We start from the raw sequence: 24,615 nt of genomic DNA, 5'->3' as shown, positions 1-24,615 counted from the left end.
GGTGTGGCCTGCTTTCTGGGTCCACTGGTGGAACCTCTTCTAACCAGTTCAGTAGATTTGACAAACAGGTTCTACCGAATAGGTGCAAACTGGTAGGAACCCACCTCTGATTGACTGTAAAATACATAAAGATTTTTTGATTTAAAATGTACAATTCAATGTGAATGAAGCATAAGGAATGATGGTGGAAGAAACGCACGAAATGTATTTGTAACCAATCGACACGCTTTCTACAAGATGTAATGAAGGAGTATTCTTTTTTTGTGTGTTTTTGTTTAATTAAAACAATAAAAAAATTTAAAAAAGAAAATAAGACCCTGATTTATTTTCGGGAAAACATGGTACGTGTGTATCTGTTCCAACATCATTCTTGTAAGGATGCAGGCAGTGCAATTCAGGCGAACTGATCATTCCTCCCTCACCCTATTCTGTCCTATATTTCCTTCTTTTTGGCTCAGCTGATTCATGCAGCACAGCTGATCTGTGCGTCTCCACTGTTCTACTTACCGCAGCTGCCTTAGAAGGGAAGCAGCTGAGCTTCAAATTGTTGTATTGCTGCGTATGCGCACATTAGGTGCGTACGAAAGCGATCACCAAACCGGTTGTTGAACCGGTTGCAGCCCGCCACTGGACACAGGCCAGAAGATCAGCAGTGATCAGTTTGTTCTTAGAAAGAAACTGGATCTTGATTGCCCAGTCAATAAATCTGTATTTATTGATACAGATTTATTGACTGATTGCTGAGTATCCTAGCAAACATATGCTGGCTACATCTCTAAAAGGGGTGGGGGGAGATGAAGGAAGGAAGGAAGGAAGGAAGGAAGGAAGGAAGGAAGGAAGGAAGGAAGGAAGGAAGAAGGAAGGGGGAATTATGAATAATAACTTAATAACAGTTGTGGGTGCTTCATCACTGGAGGTTTTTAAGAAAAAACTGGCAGCCACCTGTCCGAAATAGTACAGAGCAGGGGTGTCAAACTCAATTTCATTGAGGGCAACATTAGGGTTGTGTTTGATTTTGGGGGCTAGGGTGGGCATGGCCAGCTCAACGTCACACGTGTTTGTGGCACTTGTGGTGGCCCGAGCACTCTGCAGGCGAAAAAAGTCCCAAGCTCTGTTTTCGGCTGTGACGGACTCCTGCAACCCTCTGCCAGCAAAAATGGAGCTTGGGAGGGCTGCCTGCGGCCATCCTGAACTCCATTTTCACTGGCAGAGGCACCACGGGCTGGTCCTTTGTTGTTTCCAGGGTGGCCCTGTGGGGTTGCCCTGAAAAGCACTCTATGGGCTGGATCCAGCCCCTGGGTCTTGAGTTTGACACCCCTAGTAGAGAGGCTCCCACTTTGAGCAGGGAGTTGGACTAGAAGACCTCCAAGGTCCCTTCCAGCTCTATTCTGATTGATTGATTGAACTTGGAAATGGTTTCGGGACCATTGCCGTGACCTGCAGAAGGGAAGAAAGTGAAAGAGAATGGGGAGGGAGGGAGGGAGGAAGAGAGAGAGGAGGAAAAAGAAGAGGAGGGGGGAGGAGGAGGAGGAGGAGGAAAAAGAAGAAGAAGAAGAAAAAGAAAAAGAAAAAGAGGAAGAAGAGGAGGAGGGAGGAGAAGAAGAAGAAGAGGAGGTAGAAGAAGAGGAAGAGGAAGAAGAAGAAGAGGAGGAGGAGGGAAGGAGGAGGAGGAAGAAGAAGAAGAGGAGGAGGAAAAAAGAAGAGGAGGAAAGAAGAAGAAGAAGAAGAAGAGGAAGAAGAAGAGAAAGAAGAGGAGGAGGGAAAAGAAGAAGAGGAAGAAGAGAAGGAGGGAGAAGAAGAGGAAGAGGAAGAAAAGGAGGAGGAAGAAGAAAAATAGGAAGAGGAGGAGGAGGAAGAGGTGGAGAAGGGAGAAGAACAAGAGGAAGAAGAGGAGGAGGAGGGAGAAGAAGAAGAGGAAGAAGAGGAAGAGGAAGGGAAAGAAGAAGAGGAGGAGGAGCAGGGGAGGAGGAGGAGAAGGGGAGGAGGAAGAAGAAGGAAGAGAATGAAGAAGAGGAGGAAGAAGAAGAGAAAGAGGAAGAAAAGGAGGAGGAGCAGGAAGAAGAAAAGGAAGAAGAGGAGGAGGAAGAAGAGGAAGAAAAGGAGGAGGAAGAAGAAAGAGAGGAAGAAGAGTGGGAGGAGGAAGAAGAGGAGGAAGAAGTGGAGGAGGGAGAAGAACAAGAGGAAGAAGAGGAGGAGGAGGTGGAGGGAGAAGAGGAAGAAGAAGAGGAAGAAGAGGAAGAGGAAGAAGAAGAGGAAGAGGAGGAGGAGGAGGGGGAGGAAGAAGAGGAAGAAGAAGAAGAGGAAGAAGAAGAGGAGGAGGAGCAGGGGAGGAGCAGGGGAGGAGGAGAAGGAAGAAGAAGAGGAAGAAGAAGAGGAAGAGGAAGAAAAGGAGGAGGAGCAGGAAGAAGTGGAGGATGAAGAAGAGGAAGAAGAGGAGGAGGGAGAAGAAGAGAGAGAAGAGGAGGCAGGAAAAGGAGGAGGAGGAGGAGAAGGAGAAGGAGAAGAGGAAGAGGAAGAAGCAGGAGAAGGAGAAGGAGAAGAAATAGAAGAAACCGACCACTCCTCTTTGGAAAAAAAATGTTAAGACTTCCATCTAAACGCTCTCCTGCAAAAAGAAAGAGAAAGAAAGAAAGAAAAAAGAAAAAAAGACCTTCCAGAAGAGATTTTTGAAATGCCTCGGCTGCCTCCCTCCCTCCCCTCCCCGAAGGCTGATAAAGACCACTTGACAGGACGAGGGGCTGTTTATTTGGGTTTGTGTTGTGTTTGCTGCTCTAACCCACTCAGCTGTTGGGAGAGAGAGAAAAGCCTTGACAGGCTGCTTGTTTTTCCTTGACCTTCACCGAGATCCCAGCATCTTCTGAACGGAGCTGGGAGCAGCCTGCTCCGATTGCAACCCGGGTCTCAGGTTCGGCCCGGCTGGATGCCCCTTTCTCCCCCTCTCCCCCCCTCATCTCACGCAGAGCCTCGCAGGGCCCAGGATTTGGCAACGTGGCCGCGGCCCACAGCTGTTTTAAATCACCACTTTCTCCTCCTTTCACCACACAAAGGCAAAGACTCGAGACATGTTTCTTTTCTTCTGCTGGTGAAATGTGAGTCTAATTAAATGATAACGAGGCTCTGACATTTTCTAATTGTAACCCAAAACCGGGGAGAGCGATCTGCACTCTCGATAAAAGGGGGAGGAAAATAATACATGTGTGCCCTCCAAGGACGGGGTGGACCATCTGCCCATGGGGGATAAGGGAAGGGAGCCCAGATAGGTCCCTGTGGGTTAGGACCTTCTCCTTCCAGTCCGCTTTCCACCTTTAAAGACTTTTCTTCACAGAACGGACAGTTTATGGAGATGAATAATACGACAGGATAGCAGTGTTCCAATATCTCAGGGGTTGCCACAAAGAAGAGGGCGTCAAACTATTCTCCAAGGCACCTGAGGGTAGAACAAGAAGCAATGGGTGGAAACTCATCAAGGAGAGAAGCAACTTAGAACTGAGGAGAAATTTAATTAGAATTAGAATTAGAATTGCTTTATTTGTATGCCGCCCTTTTCCCTGGGGGGACTCAGGGCGGCTCACAATTCAGGGGGAGGGAGGACAAACAAGTTACAAACATAAAAAAACAATACATCATTAAAAACACAACAATCATACAATTCGAGTGGGGTTGAGGTCTCTAGCCCCAGGCCTGTCGGAACAGCCAGGTTTTAAGGGCTACGCGGAAGGTCTGGAGGGTGGTGAGGGTACGAATCCCCATGGGGAGTTCGTTCCAGAGGGTCGGAGCAGCCACCGAGAAGGCTCTCCTCCGGGTAGTTGCCAGCCGACATTGGCCGGCCGATGGAATTCGGAGGAGGCCTAATCTATGGGATCTTATTGGCCTAGTGGAGGTAATTGGCAAATTTCCTGGAAGTTAGAACAATTAATCAGTGGAACGGCTTGCCTCCAGAAGTTGTGAATGCCCCAACACTGGAAGTCTTTAAGATGTTGGACAAGCATTCATCTGAAATGGTGTAGGGCTGTGATGGCAAACCTATGGCACGCATGCCACAGGTGGCATGCAGAGCACTCTCTGTGGACATCCGGGCCATCACCAGCTGCTCTTTTGCTTCCGGAGCGTGCATGCATACCAGTCAGCTGGTCTTTGTGTGTGCTGGAGCTCCAGAATCCCAAAGACCAGCCGGTCAGACGTGCATGTACCTGGTCTTTGGGTTTCGGGTGCATGCATGCATGCTGGCCAGCTGGTCTTCAGGTTTTTGGCACTGTGGTGCACGTGTGCACATGAGAGTGTACTGCTTTGGGCACTCGATACTGAAAAGGTTCGCCATCCCTGGTATAGGGTTTCCTGCTTGAGCAAGGGGTTGGACTAGAAGATCTCCAAGGTCCCTTCCAACTCTGTCATTCTATCCTGTTTCGTTTTATTCTAATTGGTAGCCTCTCAGATTTGCAGTGCAGGTCGTCCTCATTGTACAACCATTCATTTAGCAGACTGTTCAAAGTTACAATAACTCCCTTTTTATGAACCTGTAATCCAGTGGTGGGTTCCGGCAGGTGCGCCCCGGTACAAGTGTACCGATGGCTTCTGGGAGCAGCAGCCACCATACCGGAACGGTGCTTTGGAAGGTACACCCACCTGCCCTCATTCCTTACCTGTATTTAAGTTAACCAGGCCATTTGTGCACCTGTGTGCAGCGTACGGCACCTGCGTGATGCTCTGCTGGGCAGCTGGTGCATCGCAGGGCGGTGGATGCGCATGCAAGCGTAGCGCGCATGGTGGACACCCGGGCATACCAGTTGCAATGGGGTTCGGAACCCACCACTGCTGTAATCCCTTAACTCAGGGTAGAGTTGGGGCGACTGGATGGAGTGGAGTGTTTACTGCCTGGATGCCCTTCCTGACACTACATGGAGTTCACAGCAGATACTTTTCTTTGTGCTCTAGGTGAGAAATATCTGCCGCAGGCAGGGATTGAACTTTCAACTTTGCGAATGGGAGTTGGGTATCTTCACACTAGATCACTACACCACTCTGTTCAAAGTTATAACAGCACTGAAAAAAGTGACCTATGACCATTTTTCGCACAACAACTGTTGCAGCATTCCCATGGTCCTGTGATCAAAATTCAGATTTATGTTTATGACGATTGCAATGTCCCGGCGTCCTGTGATCAACTTTTGCGAGTTTCTGATAAGCAAAGTCAACGGGGAAACCAGACTCACTCAACAACTATGTTACTAACTTAATCAACCGCAGGGATTCAATTAGCAATGGGGTCAAGAACGGTCATTAAATGGGCAAAACTTACTGAACAACTGATGAATAATCCATGGCAGCTATTTTGCAGAATTAACACACCAAATCTTTTGGTATTATCACTTTGTTGCATTTCAGTATCTAATGACTGTAGGCCTTCACAATTTAAGGACTATAGCTTAGGCCACGTTGTTGTTTACATCCAACTGACAGGGGAAAAATGTCCGGACCAAACATAATTTCTAATGTTGGATTTTTCCCCTTACCAGACGGAGCCCCCTTGTGGAGTATTCTGAAGCCGTTGTCATGACAACTCCACAGTGCTGTACAGTAGAAGTCATTTTATGGCAGTATAGTAGAAGCCATTTAAAGGCACAACAGGCTATATCTTAACAGAACATCCCCCCCCCGGAGAGGTGTTGGGGGGGGTCTTGCCCTGACAATATTTTTCTCCAGAAAGTAAGTCACCTGTCTACCAAGTTTGGTTGAAATTGCTTGAGGCATTCCAGAGATATGGTGGAACATACACACAGATACACAGACACAGACACAGACACACAAACACACACACAAACACACACACCATTGTGATAGATAGATAGATAGATAGATAGATAGATAGATAGATAGATAGATAGATAGATAGATAGATAGATAGATAGATAGATGATAGATAGATAGATAGATAGATAGAGTTAGAGTTAGAGTTAGAGTTAGAGTTAGAGTTAGAGTTAGAGTTAGAGTTAGAGTTAGAGTTAGAGTTAGAGTTAGAGTTAGAGTTAGAGTTAGAGTTAGAGTTAGAGTTAGAGTTAGAGTTAGAGTTAGAGTTAGAGTTAGAGTTAGAGTGAGTTAGAGTTAGAGAGAGAGAGAGAGTGAGAGAGAGAGATGATAGATGGAAGGTAGGTAGGTAGGTAGGTAGGTAGGTAAGTAGATAGGGGGAGAGAGAGAGAGAGAGAGAGATGATAGATAGATGGTTGGTAGGTAGGTAGGTAGGTAGGTAGGTAGGTAGGTAGGTAGGTAGGTAGAGATAGAGATAGAGATAGAGATAGAGATAGAGATAGAGATAGAGATAGAGATAGAGATAGAGATAGAGATAGAGATAGAGAGAGAGAGAGAGAGAGAGAGAGAGAGAGAGAGAGAGAGAGATAGAGATTTGTTATTATTCTGTTCTAGAATTTTTAACTACTCTTTGAGTATTTTTAATTGTACTGATCTTTGAATGCAATAAAGATTTGACTGGCTTTTGTACACCTAACCACTGTCTCACTTAGCAATAGAAATTTTGGTCATACGTTGAGGACTATGGCTCCCAGTATCCTTAACCACTCAGCAGGCAGGCAAAGGTTCCTGGGAATGGTAGTTCAGCAACATCTGGAGCAACAACGTGTCCCCGATTTGGGCAAAGGTCAAGGCGAGCAAACCTCAAAGGTTTACATTTTCTCAGAGCTCTGCAGAGCTTAGAGTTCAAAGGTTCAATTAGAGGCAGTCCAACTGAATTATTCCCTTGAATGAGGGGATTCATGCAGTGTATCAAGTTAAGTGCTTTTGAGCCGATTTGAAGTTTTGATGGATTTCGGCACACAGATGCCCGCCCGTTTATCAGATCTTCTCATCAAACGGATTTGGGTGGACTCAAGTCCGCAAAGGGGAATGGCAAAATGGACTCAACTCCAAATCAAACGCCATGTTTGAATCAGAACTTGGCTGACTTGGTTCCACCCTGCCATTTGCAATGTCCCAAGCAGGGGTGGTTTTCACTTACCGTATTTTTCGGAGTATAAGATGCACCTAGCTTTTGGGGAGGAAAACAAGAGGGGAAAAAAATCTGTCTCTGCCTCCCAGCAATTTGCCTCCTTGCACCAAACAGCAAACCGTACAGAAGATATACACTGTTTGTGGTGTTACATTTTAGACTATACTTGTACAGAGGCTGTTAAAATTGATGTGGCTTTCTGGAAGTATACATTATTCTCTGCTATTTAAAAGAAGATTTAATATCACTGGACCTCTTCAGATGAAGCATTTATTTTAAAAAGCTTCTTCATTTGGATAAGCTGTCCAGAACAATAATAAAGCAGTCTTTAAAAAATAAGTCTAATAATTTGAACATTGTATAGACACTTGTAGTTATTGACTTTCCTCCTTGCAGCAAACAGCCTATTTCAGTTTAGAAGAAGAAAACAAAAATCTGCCTCTGCCTCCCAGCAATTTGCCTTGTTGCAGCAAACAGCAAGTTTGCTGAGAGCCGAGGTGGCGCAGTGGGTAGAGTGCAGTACTGCAGGCCACTTCAGCTGACTGCTAGTTCAGCGGTTCAGCGGTTCAGCGGTTCAAATCTCACCGGCTCAGGGTTGACTCAGCCTTCCATCCTGAAATGAGGACCCAGACTGTGGGGGCGATATGCTGACTCTGTAAACCGCTTAGAGAGGGCTGAAAGCCCTATGAAGCGGTATATAAGTCTAACTGCTATTGCTATTGCTAGTTTCACTTTCAATTTCAGTTTAAGCATGGGGCTCCCAATGATCAGCTGTTTCAGGCTGCGGGGATTGCCACAGCCTATTGCAGCCTCCGCAAGCCCCATTTTCTCCATTTGCTGCAAGGAGGTACCGTATATACTCGAGTATAGGCCGGCCCGAATATAAGCCGAGGCACCTAATTTTACCACAAAAAACTGGAAAAGTTATTGACTCGAGTATAAGCCTAGGGTGGGAAATGTAGCAGCTACCGGTAAATTTCAAAAATAAAAATAGATACCAATAATGTTTTTGAATATTTATTTCAAAGAAAAACAGTAAACTAGCTCTGGGACATCGTTATGTGGCTGCTTGCCATAACAAGGAGGAGGTGGGACATCGTTGCAGAGCGGCAGGAGGGGGAGGAAGGGGAATCGTAAGACAGTCCTGCATTACATTAGAACGTGAGGAGGGGGGATGGTGCGGTGCGCGCTGCGCGGCAAACTGACACAGAGGGAGGGGAAACTCACAGGGGCGCCAGGCCATTCACGAGCGTCACCCAGCGGCATGGCCCCGCCCCTTTTTCTCCTCCATTTCGGGCAAATTTTTCACTGACTCGAGTATAAGCCGAGGCGGCTTTTTTCAGCCCAAAAAGTGGGCTGAAAAACTCAGCTTATACTTGAGTATATACGGTAAATTGCTGGGAGGCAGAGGCCAAAGGGTGGGGGAGGCGGTGGGTGGGTGGGGGCTACATTCGGTGTATAAGATGCACCGAAATTTTCACCCTTTTTTAGCAGGGGGGAAAGGTGTGTCTTATATTTTGAAAAATACGGTACTTTCCCTACTGGTTTGCAAATGGGCATGCATGCGCCTGGCCTTCCACACATGCACTTTGCTTGCATGCACCTTCCGTGCATTGTGCGCAGCCACGAAAACATGCCTAAATAGGAGGGCATAGAGCTGGGACAGGTGGGTAATTTCCGCTACCAGTTCCAGCGAACCAGTCCGAACTGGCTGAATACCACCTTTGGTCCTAAGGTCACATTGGCAAAAGAAGGAAGTAAGAAAGTGGGTTTGAGATACAGGAATTCCTCGATGTGCAACACTTAGTTTAGTGACCGTTACAACAGCACTGAAAAAAATGACTGATTGTCTCACTTAACGACTATCTATTCCATTTTATAAGAAAAAGGAAACCTAATGCTATCTTTTGCAAACAGCTGTAGACTTGTCCTCTGAAGGCAATGCTGAGCTCATGCACCATACCAAAATCTTAATTTGAGTTGAAAAACAAAATGTTTTTTTTTAAAAAAATAGTATATGTGATAGCTAACAAACTATACCCAAACAAATTAAGTCTGCCCTTCCTGATTCATGCAACCTACAAAGATGTTGCTAGGATTTAGGATTATCGCATCTGGACTCCAATATTACAGACACCCTCCAGATGGCAGCAGAGGGTTTAGGAAGCTCGCTTTGCCGACCTCTACTGCTCATCTAGATTTCAGCAGCTCTCTGAATTTTATCTTCTATGTGCTCTGCAAATCCATTCAAGCCTTTGCTTTTTTTTCTCAAATGTGTTAAACCGCTCTAGCTGAAGAATCAGCCCATTCAGACGAATGCAATCCACTTACCGAGATTCCTTTAAACAGGAGGCAACCTTACAGAAGGGACACACACACACCTTTGCTATTTTACCTTTTTTTAAACAATTACTCCTTCCACTTTTGTATGCAACCACCTGCTGGGGTAAATCACTGATAGGAGGCCTTTTTCAAGCTGTGCGCTGGCGCAGTCAGTTACTCCCTTATGAAGGTAAACTGCCAAAATACATATCAGTTAAGCAATTCCTTGGTTGCTCCTAGTGTGGGTGGCCCATAATAACCAAGGCAGGAAGACTTTAAAGATGCCAAACCAGCTGTGACCAGGATTGTACCTAAGGTGATGAGTTACATTCGGCAAAAATTTTATCCCTCATCCTTCTTTCCCCTAACTCCCAGCTCCTCTCTCTCTCTCTCTCTCTCTCTCTCCCTCCCTCCCCCTCCTTCCCCCTCTCTCTTTCTGTGTGTGTGTGTGTGTGTGTGTGTGTGTGTGTTTGTCTGTCTGCTTCTCTCTGTCTGTCTGTCTGTCTCTGACTCTTTCTGTCTCTCTGTCTGTCTCTCTCTGTCTCTCTGTCTCGGTCTCTCTCTCTCTCTTTCATTTATTTTTATTCCTCCTCCCTCTCTCTCTGACTTACAAATGAATCTCAGATCCCATGAATTCTGCAGACGGCAGGATGGGATTAAGGGGAAAAAAATGGGAGGAACAGATAGGTCTATTTGCAAAATATTCCAACTTAACCGTGGTTTCCACATTAGGGCCCTAGCAAATAATTACCTGTTTTTAATTATCTGGAACAGAATCAGAATAAAGTATTTCCAAGTATTTTGACCCAATATTAAAGCTGAGGGGCAGGCCCTCAGATATTGGAACCCTGCTATCATGTCACCCCTAGTCCTTCTTTTCATTAAACTAGATCCAATTTTTTTCATATGTTTTGGCTTCCAGTCCCCTAATCATCTGTGTTGCTCTCCTCTGCACTCTTTCTGGAGCCTCAACATAGTTTTATATCATGGTGACCAAAACTGGATGCAGTATTGCAAGTGTGGCCTTACCAAGGCATTATAAAGTTGGAAATTGGAAATTGGAAAATTTATTTATAGGCCGCCCTTTTCCCTGAGGGGACTCAGGGCGGCTTACAACTCATGGGGAAAGGGGATACAACAGTGAGACATAAAACAATACATAATTAAAAATAGAACACAACATTCATCATTCGGGTGGGGACGGATTACAATCTAGCCCCAGGCCTGACGGGATAGCCAGATTTTAAGGGCTGTGCGGAAGGTCTGGAGGGTGGTGAGGGTACGGATCTCCACGGGGAGATCGTTCCAAAGGGTCGGAGCTACTACAGAGAAGGCTCTCCTCCGCGTAGTCGCCAGTCGACACTGACTGGCAGATGGAATTCGGAGGAGGCCTAATCTATGTGATCTAATTGGTCGCGAGGAGGTGATTGGCAGGAGGCGGTCTCTCAAGTACCCAGATCCACTACCATGAAGGGCTTTGTGGGTGGTAAGTAGCACCTTGAAGCGCACCCGGAGATCAACAGGTAGCCAGCGCAGCTCGCGGAGGATAGGTGTTATGTGGGTGAACCGAGGTGCACCCACAATCGCTCGCGCGGCCGCATTCTGGACTAGCTGAAGTTGCCGGATGCTCCTCAAGGGCAGCCCCATGTAGAGCACGTTGCAGTATTCCAGCCTTGAGATCACAAGGGCACGAGTGACTGTTGTGAGAGCCTCCCGGTTCAGGTAGGGTCGCAACTGGTGCACCAGGCGAACCTGGGCAAATGCCCCCCTGGTCACAGCCGACAGGTGGTGATCAAAGGTCAGCTGTGGGTCCAGGAGGACTCCCAAGTTGCGAACCCTGTCTGAGGGGTATAGTGTTTGACCCCCCAGCCTGAGTGATGGAACACTTGCCAAATTATTGGGAGGGAAACACAACAGCCACTCGGTCTTATCCGGGTTGAGTACCAGTTTGTTAGCCCTCATCCAGTCCCTAACGGCTTCAAGGCCCCGGTTCATCACGTCCACCGCTTCATTGAGTTGGCACGGGGCGGACAGATACAACTGGGTATCGTCCGCGTATTGATGGTATCTTATCCCGTGCCTCCGAATGATCTCGCCCAGCGGTTTCATGTAGATGTTGAATAGTAGGGGGGATAAGACCGAACCCTGCGGCACCCCATATGTTAGGGGCCTAGGGGTCGATCTCTGCCCTCCAACTAACACCGACTGCGACCTGTCCGAGAGGTAGGAGGAGAACCACTGCAAAACAGTGCCTCCCACCCCCACCTCCCGCAGTCGTCGCAGAAGGATACCATGGTCGATGGTATCGAAAGCCGCCGAGAGGTCAAGGAGAACCAGGATGGAGGCATGGCCTCCATCCCTGGCTCTCCAGAGGTCATCGGTCAATGCGACCAAAGCGGTTTCTGTGCTGTAACCAGGCCTGAAGCCGGACTGGAATGGGTCAAGGTAACTAGTTTCCTCCAAGGTCCGCTGAAGCTGGGAGGCCAGCTTCAGCGGACCTTGGTATTAACACTTCACGTGATCTTGATTCAATTTGTCTATAAAACCAAAGCAGCTAGGTTGTATTGGGGTTTTTGATGGCTGCAGCACACTGCTGGCTGATATGAAATTGATTGCTTATATCACTTGCCTATGATTGTTAAACGTAAAGGTTTCCCTTGCACATATGTGCTAGTCGTTCCTGACTCTAGGGGGTGGTGCTCATCTCCGTTTCAAAACTGAAGAGCCAGCGCTGTCCGAAGACATCTCCATGGTCATGTGGCCGGCATGACTCAATGCTGAAGGCACACAGAACGCTGTTACCTTCCCACCAAAGGTGGTTCCTATTTTTCTGCTTGCATTTTTTACATGCTTTCGAACTGCTAGGTTGGCAGAAGCTGGGACAAGTAACGGGAGCTCACTCCATTACGCAGCGCTAGGGATTCGATCACCAAACTGCCAAACTTTCTGATCGACAAGCTCAGCGTCTTAGCCACTGAGCCACGGTGTCCCTGGTGTGTTAGTAATTGTTAGTGATTGTCAAATCCCGCTAAGACCATTTCCAAAGCTAAAAAGTCTTGTAGGGGACATTGACTCATAGGAAAATTCCATTTCAAGAATGTCCTTCCCGTGTTAATTAACAAAGATGTGGCTTTCACGTTTTTCATGTTTTATTTCTTCTCTTTTTTGGCATAGCTGAACAATTGTGATGAATTAGCTCTCTGTACCACTCCAGGACTAATATCGTTCCAGCAGAAAGGCAGAGCTTGGGTTGAATTACTGCTTTCCTAATATCATTTTTTTCTACCCCATTTTGCATTGAAAGATGTCCATTTTCCCCTAAGCTATAAAATGAAAAAATAATAATAATTAAAGGACAGTAATAATTTAGACAAACACAAGCTTCCCTAAACCATCACATTCAAGTCTGAAAAACTCTTTCATGTGCTCTAAAACTGGAGGAACTGTTTCAAGTCATATTTATAGAGCATTCTTTGATGCCACTGAGCTAACCACACATTTTTTTGAGCACAGGTAATAACGTTCACTCTCAGACCCCTAACAAGCTCGACTTGATGAAGTGAGACATAAATAAATCCAGATTATTTATCGTTTCAGACAATCTTCATGAGATCTGGGTATTAATTGGAACACACTCAACTGAATCGCCCCGAGTGTTTTTTTCTTTCCTTCCTTGGGAGGAAAAACAATGCAAAAATAATACCGATAAATATCAGCTTGGAAAACTTTATATACAGAATAATTTTCCTAGATTAGAGACGTGGAACTTGACAAATGGTGTCTCCTTTTTAAATATTCTGGAATGGACCAATAAATCTTAAAGCAGTTGGTTGCTTCACACAGGATGCTTTAACCATAGCACTATATTAACCTCTCTTCTGAGTTTGCACCCCACAGTTGAACTATAAACTGCTGCAAGTTAAAATCCACCCCTCTCCTAGAGAAATAAAATATTTTAGGAAATATTAAAAAGGCAGAATATTTCCCCTAAAAAGAGAAGTGAAAACTCACACACAAACACACCCTTTGGGAATGAGCCATTAAGGCCTGAGCCAGTCTATTCTACATAACAAAGATCTCCCCCCTTTGGCTCCAGGGTGATGGGATTAAGGCATGGGCCTCAGGACACAAGAGTGTTAGCCCTTTACCCATCTCACCACATGGCACCTGGGAAGATTGCATCATCCTCCAGCACGGCAAGCACACCTGGGAGACACCCTGCAGAGTCCCCCCCCCCCGCCCCCTGGAGTCTCGCCACCAATCAGAATGCATTTCTCACACAGGAATGGGAAGCTCTGGGGAGGAGCCCAGAGAGGGCATAAAAACATGGCACTTTCAGCATCTCACCCTTTATCTTCTTCTTCTTCACCCAACATCTTAAAGCATGTAATCCGCTTTTCCCCCCGGATCTCAAGCCATGTGGTCCTGCCCACCATTAAACCATCTTTCCAAGCAGCCTCCATGTTGCCAGCGTCTTTTCCCCCACTTGGAACTGAACCCAGAGGATATTTCTTCCAACAAAACTAACAAATGGACCAGATTTAAACTCAATTAACAATTAACCAGTGGAACCGCTTGCCTTCAAAGGTTGTGGGTGCTTCATCACTGGAGGTTTTAAGAAGAGCCTTCTGACACAGCTCCCAAATACAGCAAGCTCTCCATAGTTAAATGTGTTTTTTTTTAATTAGGAGTTCCCGCAGCCCCGGAAAAATAATCCCTCTCTCACACAGCAGGTTAACAAGTCTGTCTGGAAGGGAGATGAATAATTGTCTGCCACACCTATTCATTTCCACATTTATCCCTAGAGCTAGGGTGGGGCTTCACTAGCAGCGGTGGCTCTTCCATCCCAAGGACCAGCCCATAGATTTCCTCTGCTCTCCTCTCCTCTGACTTCTGCCGCACATCAGGCACTGCACCCAGCTGTTCCTCCTCTCTTCCTCGTCAGCCACCTCCAGACCTGGGGGTTATTGACTCTCCATCTGAGGGCCCAGGCTCTGCCTCTATTTCTAAGAGCTCCATTCCTTCTTTTCCCTCTGAGCTCTCAGGTTGCCCTGATGCTGGCCTTGAGTCACACACCATCTCCTCATCTGATTTGGCTGCTGGAGAGACTGGCAGCTGACAGACCACAACCAAGAGACTGGATACCACTTGTCACAAATTCCATAGGGTCTCCTGCTTGAGTAGGGGGTTGTGACTAGAATACCTCCAAGGTCCCTTCAAGATCTATTCTGATTTTTAAAATTGCAAGAGATCCTCAGGGGCCAAAATGCTAACCAACATCAACCTCACCAAGCTTAGTACAGGTTGCAAAGCCACTAGGTTTTATTTTCTAACCAAGTGAAGTATGAATTCAGCCCCTGTGGACAGGATATCTGATGAGATATCCTGTCAGAGCCAAAGAAGGACTATTATGTCAGAGCTGAAGAAGGTTCTTGGATGAGAAGTGAAATGTCTTCAAAAGAAAAAACAAGAAAGTCCAGTTGCCTCCTTAAAAAAGAACCTTTGGGACTATTTTGCTAGTCATTGACGGCTCTAGGGGGCTGTGCTCATCTCTGTTTCAAAGCCATTGAGCCAGCACTGTCTGAAGACAGTGGTCAGCATGACATCATGGAGCGCTGTTACCCTCTCACCAAAGTGGTACCTATTTATCTAATTGCATTCACATGCTTTTGAACTGCTAGGTTGGCAGAAGCTGGGACAAGCAATGGGAGTTCACTCCATTACGCAGCGCTAGGGATTTCAACCGCCCAATTGCCGACCTTTCTGACTGACAAGCTCACCATCTTAGCCACTGAGCCACTGAGTCCTTTAAGGGAGATGAACACCTCCCCAAATCCCAAACGTGTGTGTGTGTGTGTGTGTGTGTGCTTGTATGTGTGTGTGTTTTCTGGGCTCCTCCAATCTGTTTCTCATTTGTGGCAAGATTCCTGCTAGTAACCATGTTTGGACTGCAAGGAAATGCAAAATGTTAAAGGGAACAAATTCACTTTAAAATTGGAACATATAATATCATTTTCAGAAGCTGGAAATTGAGAGATTTTGAGTGGTTTCCCTCCCATCCCCCCTTTCTTTTTGATTTAATATTTTAAAATGTTGACTTTTGGTAACATTAGTAAAGAAAACAGGGGTTAGTGGGTTTTTTTTTTTTTTTAAAAAAAGCCACATTTCTTTCCAGCTGCAGAATCAGTGCAAATAGTTTTCTATGAGTCGCCAACATCTGTAAGCTTCTGGACCCAATCGGACTGTCTGGAGATTTGCAAAGCTGTGTTAATCTCCATTTATCTATTCCCGGGGTTAAAAAAAAATAAGCCAGCATAATTTGCATGGCTCCAATGGCCAGGATGGATGGATGGATGGATGGATGGATGGATGGATGGATGGATGGATGGATGGATGGATGGAGACAGACAGACAGAAAGATAAATAGATAGATGATGGATGGATACAGATAGATAGATAGATAGATAGATAGATAGATAGATAGATAGATAGATAGATAGATGGAGATGGAGATGGAGATGGAGATGGAGATGGAGATGGAGATGGAGATGGAGATGGAGATGGAGATGGAGATGGAGATGGAGATAGAGATAGAGATAGAGATAGAGATAGAGATGGGTGTGTGGGTGGATGGATGGATGGACAGACAGACAGATGATGTATAGATAGATGATGGCTGGATGCATAAAGAGAGAGCGAGAGAGAGAGAGACGGACAGACAGAAAGATAGAGATAGATAGATGATGGATGGAGATAGATAGATAGACAGATAGACAGACAGATGATGGATAGATAGATAATGGATGGATGGATAGAGAAACAGAAAGAAAGAAAGAAGAAAGGAAAGAAAAGAAAGAAAGAAAGAAAGAAAGAAAGAAAGAAAGAAGGATAGACAGACAGATAGATGATGAATGGAGATAGATAGGTAGGTAGGTAGGTAGGTAGGTAGGTAGGTAGGTAGATAGATAGATTGATTGATAGATTGATAGACTGATAGATTGATAGATTGATAGATTGATAGATTGATAGGTAGGTAGGTAGATAATCCTTTTAACAAAACCTGAGCTGTTTTTTAATGGTCTCCATTTCCCAAGCCACACAATATTGTGGAGATTCAAAGCCTGATGGCCATCTTGTAGGAATTGGGTCTGTCTAGTCTACCAAAAAGAAAGACTGGGGTGACATAAGAGCAATGTTCCAATATTTGAGAGACTATCACAAAGAAGAGGGGGGTCAACCTATTTTACAAAGCACCAGAAGGCAAGACAAAAAAAAAAAAAGCAATGGATGGAAACTAATGAAGGAGAGAAACAACCTATGAAGACAATTAACCAGTGGAACAGAAGTTGCCTTCAGAAGTTGTGGGTGCTCCATCACTGGAGGTTTTTCAGAAGAGACTGGACAGCCACTACTCTCAAATTGTACAGGGTCTCCTGTTTAAACAGGGTGGGGGGTTGGACTAGAAGACCTCCAAGTTCCCTTCCAACTCTGTTATTATATTAACTCAGAATAACTTCACTTCCAGTTATGGAAGGAGCTTTATTCTCTTGGTTGTGTGCAAAAGCCGTGATAGTCCCTGAAAATAGATGCCGTAAAAGCCTAGAGTAGGGCTTTTGTGACTGTTTCTCCGACCTTCCTCCTACCCCTTAATTGCTCTGGGTTTTTTTTTCCTGCTCTCCTGCCAATTATTTGCTGCTTCCCAAATCTCCCCAACCTTGCAATTCTCCACTTCTGCATTCATTACAAGGTTTGTAAACCAAGCAAGTTTATTCAGGAGCATCCTTGCATGAACGACTGATTTACATACGTCTCGCTGAGCCTCTGGATTTGAGTTGTTTCAAGGAAACCTGGAGTAGGATTTGCTTCCCGCCCATCCTGCCTTTCCCAGATTCTGGTTCAGTAGAGTCTTCCCGGGAGTGTCACCTTGGATCAGGGGTGGGCTTCTCACCCCGTTCCAACCGAACCGGTTGGAACGGGGCCGGCGGTGTCCTCGTGCACGCGCGCAGCGCACGCATGCGTACTAGCGTCTGTGCGATGCTCCAGCTGCTCCTGGAGGATCGTGCAGGCGCTGTATGCGTCCTGCGCATGCGTGGAAGCGCAGAACTCGTCAAAACCGGGTAAGGAACGCGGGCGGGAGGGTGGGCCCTTCACCGTTCCCGGAAGTTACTTACTTCCGGGTTCGCCGACCAACCAGTTCGCGGGGACCGCCGCGAACCGGTTGAAACCCACCCCTGCCTTGGATGCTTCTTTTAGTTGTTTCTCTCTAAGGGACAGCAGGAGTTGCTCTCCTGAAAGGATCTTTCAACATCCTACCTTCAGAAGGAGAGAAACCCTTGGGAATCACAAAGGACAGCTTGACCCAAAAGTTCTGAAGAACGGAGGATGCTTCTTGGATGAGAAGCTAAACATCTTCAAAGAAAAACCAAAAAGTCCAGTTGAAAATTTTTTAGTATTATTTTAGTATTTTATTGAGTTTGTATGCCTCCTTATTCCCGAGAGACTCAGGGCGGCTCACAATAAAAAAAGGGAGGGGATACAAAAATAAAATAAAAAACAACAATTTAAAATTCTACAACAGCCGTAACCTCAAATGGGGCTGGATAGTTCAACAGCCCCAGGCCTGCCGGAACAACTAGGTCTTAACCGCTTTGCGGAAGGCCGGAAGGGTAGTAAGGGTCTGGATCTCCATGGGGAGATCGTTCCAGAGGGCCGGAGCAGCCACAGAGAAGGCCCTCCCTCGAGGAGTCGCCAGCCGACATTGGCCGGCAGATGGAATTCGGAGGCCTAGTCTTTGGGATCTAATAGGTCTTTGGGACCCTACTGGCAGGAGGTGGTCTCTCAAGTACCCAGGTCCGATACCATGTACCATGGCCTACATCAGCGGCCATCAGCTGGTGGTTTTTGGACCACTGGTGGCCCGTGAGAAAATTGTGGTGGTCCGCAGAAAAATTATTTGCATTTTTTATATTGCACTAATTCAGGGGTCCTCAAACTACGGCCCCTGGGATGGATACGTGCAATGAACGCTTGTGTTGCTGCAGAGAGTCTCCCCCTTCGGGGTCTTTTTCTGTGGGTTGGCGGATGGCAGAAATTCTGACTTGGGATCTGTTTCGGTCTCCTGGTAAGGGGCTTTGAGGGAAACACCACTGGTGGCAAAGAGCCGGAGGGCCTCGTTCCAGTGGGGCTGCATCATGGCCTGGAACTGGCTGACCCTCTCAGCCCGCTGAGCCTCCAGGCGCCAGTACCTGGCCTTGCACTCCCGCAGGTCTTCCCTCTGCTTGGAAAGCCTATGCTCGTAGTCCTCAGTGAGGTGCTTCTGCTGAGCCTCCTTCTCGGTCAGATCCAATTTGAACGGAGCCAGCTGTTTTGCCAACTCTTTCTCGTGGTGGCTGCTCAGCTCCAGCAACTGCTTCCTGTTGGGGCCCTAAGGAGCCCAGGCGGGTGAGGAGCGGCTGGGAGGGGAGGAGCGAGTGGAGGCTGGCGAGGCACCCCTCGACGTGAGTGACATCAAGTTGGCCACACCCACCCAGTCACATGCCCACCTAGCCACACCCAGCCAGCCAGTCTTTAGGCAGATCCTATGAGTGGTCTGCGGGATTTAAAATTATGAATTTAGCAGTCACTGAGATCCGAAAGGTTTGTGACCGCTGACCCAGATGACTGAGAATCTCCATAGACAAAGCACAGCTCAGTATCCGCAAACCTTCTGTCTTTTGAAATGCATTGTTCAGGATTTGTCCATTCGGGTTCAGACAGATATTACCAACAAAAACATCTGGCTGTCAAAAAAAATACTGATTTGGGTGTATCTAAGCATCAGTTATAAGAGAAGTGGACAGAAATCACAACTTAGATACTGCTTCCCGTCCCCTATTGTCTACTGCCTGAGACCTTACACAAGGGGACTTTGGAGATCTTCTAGTCCAGTCCCCTGATCAAGCAGGAGACCCCCATACCATTTCAGACAAATGGTTGTCCAATCTCTTCTTCAAAACCTCCAAATCTTTACAGAATTTAGTAAGAGTTGATACATACTCAATGCTCCATGTATTTTTGTTGTATAGTCATTAAATCATGTCCGACTCTTTGTGATGCCATGAACTATAGCATTCTTGGGCCTCCTATCTTCCACTGTCTCTTGGAGTTTGCCCAAATTCATATTCATTGCATCAATGACCCTATCTAACCATCTCATCCTCTGCCGTCTCTTCCTCCTTCTGCCTTCCGTCTTTCCCACTTGTTGGAAAAGTCTTCTCTTCTCATTTGGTGGCCAAGTTATTTGAACTTCAGCTTCAGGATCTGTCCTTCCAAAGGGTTGATTTCCTTTAGGATTGACTGGTTGGGTCTTCTTGCAACACAAGGGATTCTCAAGACTCTTCCTCAACACCACAATTCAAAAGCATCAGTTCTTTGGCATTCAGTCTTCCTTATGGTCCAACTATCACAGCCATACATAACTACTTTGGGGGAACCATCGCTTTCACTATTCAGACTTTTGTCGGCATGGTGATGTCTCTATAGTGTATATTTTGGGCAAGCAAAATTTAAATTCTATCTTGGACTGGGCATCATAGCAGCAGATGAGAGGATAGGATAGGATAGGATAGGATAGGATAGGATAGGATAGGATAGAATAGGATAGAATCCTTTATTGGCCAAGTGTGATTGGACACACAAGGAATTTGTCTTTGGTGCATAAGCTCTCATTGTACATAAAAAGACAAGATACATTTGTCAAGAATCATAAGGTACAGCACTTAATGCTAGTCATAGGGTACAAATAAGCAATCAGGAAATAATCAATATCAGTATCAACCGTAAGGATACAAGCAACAAAGTTACAGTCCTGCAGTCCTAAGTGGGAGGAGATGGGTGATAGGAACGATGAGAAAATTAATAGTAATAGTAATGCAGTCTTAGTGAATGGTTTGACAGTGTTGAGGGAATTATTTGTTTAGCAGAGTGATGGCATTCAGGGAAAAACTGTCCTTGTGTCTAGTTGTCTTGGTGTGCTCTATAGTGTCATTTTGAGGGTAGAAGTTGAAACAATTTATGTCCAGGATGTGAGGGGTCTGTAGATATTTTCACAGCCCTCTTTTTGACTCGTGCAGTATACAAATCCTGGATGGAAGGCAGGTTGGTAGCCATTGTTTCTTCTGCAGTTCTAATTATCCTCTGGAGTCTGTGTCTGTCTTGTTGGATTGCAGAACCAAACCAGACAGTTATAGTGGTGCAGATGACAGACACAGAATAGAATAGAATAGAATAGAATAGAATAGAATAGAATGGAATAGAATAGGACCAGGACCTAGGAGATCTTCTACTCCAGCCCCCCTGCTCAAGCAGGAGAACCTATACTATTTCAAGTAAGTGATTGCCTAGTCTCTTCTTAAAAGGATTGACTTAAAGATTTTTTGAAAGAATCAGCAGCTCAGTACTGCTTTCTAGTTAATCTATCTAGAAGTCTATCACTTGTTTTTTTTTTGCCTGCGTGTTTGGATAAAAGTCCTCCAGCTAATAACTCTGTCCAGATATATTTGACGATTCATGAGCACCATTTTGTTCTCTCTTCAATTTCCCACAGAAGCCACTTGAGGAGCGAAATTGTCATAACACGATTGTTCGGAGATAAAAGATGGTTGCCTCGTGTCATTAATGGAGAATCTTCCATTACTAAATCTTCAGCGAAAGTTGCCTTCTTTGTAATACCAAAGAGCGGCAGAGGGACTTTAACCCCAGCAATTATTGCCTGATAGTTTCTCGGGAGGGCTCCAGATCAAATCACTTTATTGTGTGGAAGTTGTTCTTGTCAATAAAAGAATATGTCACCGGTGAGCCCTCAAACATGAAGAGGCGAACAAAACAGAGCCAGAGTGAATGTACGACTGGGAGAACAGGAATCAAATTAAGATGGTTAAGATGGATGCTCCTTAACAAAGGACACCCACAAAACAAGATTCGGCGAGGGAGCCATAAATTACAAAAATCAGTACAAGACTCCCTCTCTGTCTGCTCCTTTGCAAGGTATCGCAGTCAAGCTCAGAACTGACAACTGGACCAGCGGATATTTGCTGAAAACTTCACAGCAATCTACTGTGAGATGCTTGTATCATTTTGTCATCCTTCCTAACACTGCTTTTGCAAGGTGCCCAGATGTTTGGAAACTCCCGCTTTTGAACTCATAAGTCACACCTGGTATTTTAAGAAGAAAGAAGGAAAGAAAGAAAGAAAGAAAGAAAGAAAGAAAGAAAGAACGAAAGAAAGAAAGAAAGGAGGGCGGGCAGTGACGTGCGGTGAGGTTTATGGCTGGTGAGGCAAGCGGGCAAAAGCTGCCCTATGTCGGACACAGCGGCAGGGCGTTCGGACACCCCGGCGCCGTGTCCGCCATAGAGTGGGACACGTCCCGTTCTATGTCAGACACGGCGGCAGGGCTTTAAAGAAAAAGACAAGAGCTGCTGAGGTCAGGCTGGATTAGCTGCTGCCAGAGTCCCCAATGGATGACTCTGCTTAACTGTTTAAAAAAAGCCTCTAAAAAAGTGCCCTCTACAGGAGGAGGCAAGAGAACCAAGTGCCTCATCTACATAAGGAATTTTTCGGCTTTTAACCCTTGCTTAACTCTGCTGGAGTGATCATAAAGTCAGACTAAATGAGGCATGTGGTTCTCTCCCGCCTCCTCCTGTTGTGGGCATTTTAGAGGCTTTTTAAACAGTTAAGCACTAAGCAGAGCCATCCACTGTGACTCTGGCAGCAACTACCTCAGCCTTTTTCCTTTTTCCTTTTTTTTTCTTTTCATGATGACAGTGGTGAGGCCCCGCCTCTCCTGCCTCCCCTGACTGCACGTCACTGAGGGAGGGAGAGTGGGGGGCAGAGACAGGGGGGAGAGGCTATCGAAAGCAAGGAAAATGCTTCAAGCATAAATGGCATTTCCAGTAATAGTGCTGAGATTCTATTTTGCTGGGATCGTCGTAGACTGCTTCATGGTTATGAAATTTGTCTCTCATCTCTCTCTCCCTCCCCCCCTTTCTTACAGACACAGACACACACACACACACACACAAACACACACACACACACACACACGATAGCTAGGTGGCAGAAAAAACTGGGAGTGTTTGCTTTCTGATCAATGGGTATTTTGTGACAGTGCATATAACTTAGAAGAAATTATTTGCAGCTCAGGGTTGAATGCAATAATTGCATATTGAATGCATTGCTCAGGGTGTAATGGTGGTGTTACCTAGCATTTGTTTGTTTCTTCGTTCATTCATTCACTGAATTTTTATGCCACCCATCAACCCCAAGAGTTGACTCTGGGCAGCTTACAGGTTATAAAACAAGTAAAAAACAGTTTAAAAGATTAGACCACCACAACATTAAAATATTCTTAAGAACTGTCCCAAAGGTGCTTTTTCAAGAGGCAACTGGACATTCTGGTTTTTCTTTGAAGATGTTTCGCTTCTCATCCAAGCAGCTTCTCTCAGAGCTGAAGAAGCTCCTTGCATGAGAAGCGAAACATCTTCGAAGAAAAACCAGAAAGTCCAGTTGAAAAAGCAACTTTGGGACAACCATGACCCAGATGACTGAGAATCTCCATAGACAAAGGACAGCTTAGTATCAGCAAACCTTCTGTCTTTTGAAATCCATTGTTCAGGATTTGTCCGTTCAGATTCAGACGGATATTACCAACAAAAACATACAATTGTCCCCAAAAACCGGTCAGTCCTAGAGGAGATCAACCCTGATGGCTCTTTAGAAGACCAGATCCTGAAGAAGAAACTCAAATACTTTGGCCACCTAATGAGAAGGAAGGACTCCCTGGAGAAGAGCCTCATGCTGGGAAAGATGGAGGGCCAAAGAAGAAGGGGATGACTGAGAATGAGGTGGCTGGATGGAGTCCCCGAAGCAGTCGGCGTGAGCTTAAATGGGCTCCGGAGGATGGTAGAGAACAGGAAGGCCTGGAGGAACATGAACATTGTCCATGAAGTCATGACTTCGCGACTAACAACAAATAGTATATATCCAAGCTATGTATCTTTAAAAAACGTTTGATGACTCTAATAAGAAACTGAAATATTTCCCTCTTTTTTATGAATGGGTACATGCCTTTTAGTAAACTGTAATATTTTTGTGGGTTTGGGCTTAGCGTATTGTGTGCCCTGATCAGTTAAAATTTACTTAGCAAACAATGACTAATCACGATGCACCAGCCAAGTAAACTTCATTCATGATATAAGTCCCCCTCGTTGGAAACGCTTATATACGAAACAACGTTTAAGCCAAGAGCTGCTAACAGTTTCATTCATTCGGAACATAGATTTCTGATAGCTAAAATATCAGAATCTTTTTCTTAGCATGGATGAAAGACTTTCATGCCAAAGGTATGTATGTAAGGCCCAACCGACATTTCTGCCAAAGAACAACATGAGCTTAGGTAAACAGTCAAGCTACTGTAAATTCAAAAGTTGCTTGTTCTGTTTCGGTTAACAATAATTTTTCAAGGGTCATCAGAACTCTAAACTGTTTAATTTTCATCAAGATTAATAAAAATAAACCACCGTGTGAAATGGAATTGTTTTACACCCGACTAAAGTTGCAGTAAAGATCAGAAAGGACGGCAGTTCGGCAGTTCGAATCCCTAGTGCAATTTTTTTTGCAATCATAAGTTCCTCTAAGTAGGGAAGGGGACACAGTGACTCAGTAGCTAAGACACTGAGCTTGTTGATCAGGAAGATCGGCAATTCAGCGGTTTGAATCCCTAGTGGTGCGTAATGGAGTGAGCTCCCGTTACTTGCCCCAGCTTCTGCCAGCCTAGCAGTTCGAAAGCACGTAAAAATTGCAAGTAGAAAAATATCTACTTGCATCTTTGGTGGGAAGGTAACAGTGATCCATGCACCTTTGGCGTTTAGTCATGCCGACCCCATGACCACAGAGACGTTTTCGGACTGCACTGGCTCTTCGACTTTGAAATGGAGATGAGCACCGCCCCCTAGAGTCGGGAACAATTAGCACCAGGGGTGGGTTTCAACCGGTTCGCGGCGGTCCCTGCGAACCAGTTGGTCGGCGAACCCGGAAGTAAGTAACTTCCGGGAACGGCGAAGGACCCACCCGCCCGCCCGCGGTCCTTACCCGGTTTTGATGAGTTCTGCGCTTCCACACATGCGCAGGACGCATACAGCGCCTGCGCGATCCTCCAGGAGCAGCTGGACCATCGCACAGACGCTAGTATGCATGCGTGCACCGCGCGCGTGCACGAGGACGCGGCCGGCCCCGTTCCAACCGAACCGGTTGGAACTGGG

Source organism: Thamnophis elegans, chromosome 10 (genome assembly GCF_009769535.1).
Source record: "Thamnophis elegans isolate rThaEle1 chromosome 10, rThaEle1.pri, whole genome shotgun sequence".
Taxonomy (NCBI): Eukaryota; Metazoa; Chordata; class Lepidosauria; order Squamata; family Colubridae; genus Thamnophis; species Thamnophis elegans.
Note: the sequence above shows the minus strand (reverse complement) of the source record.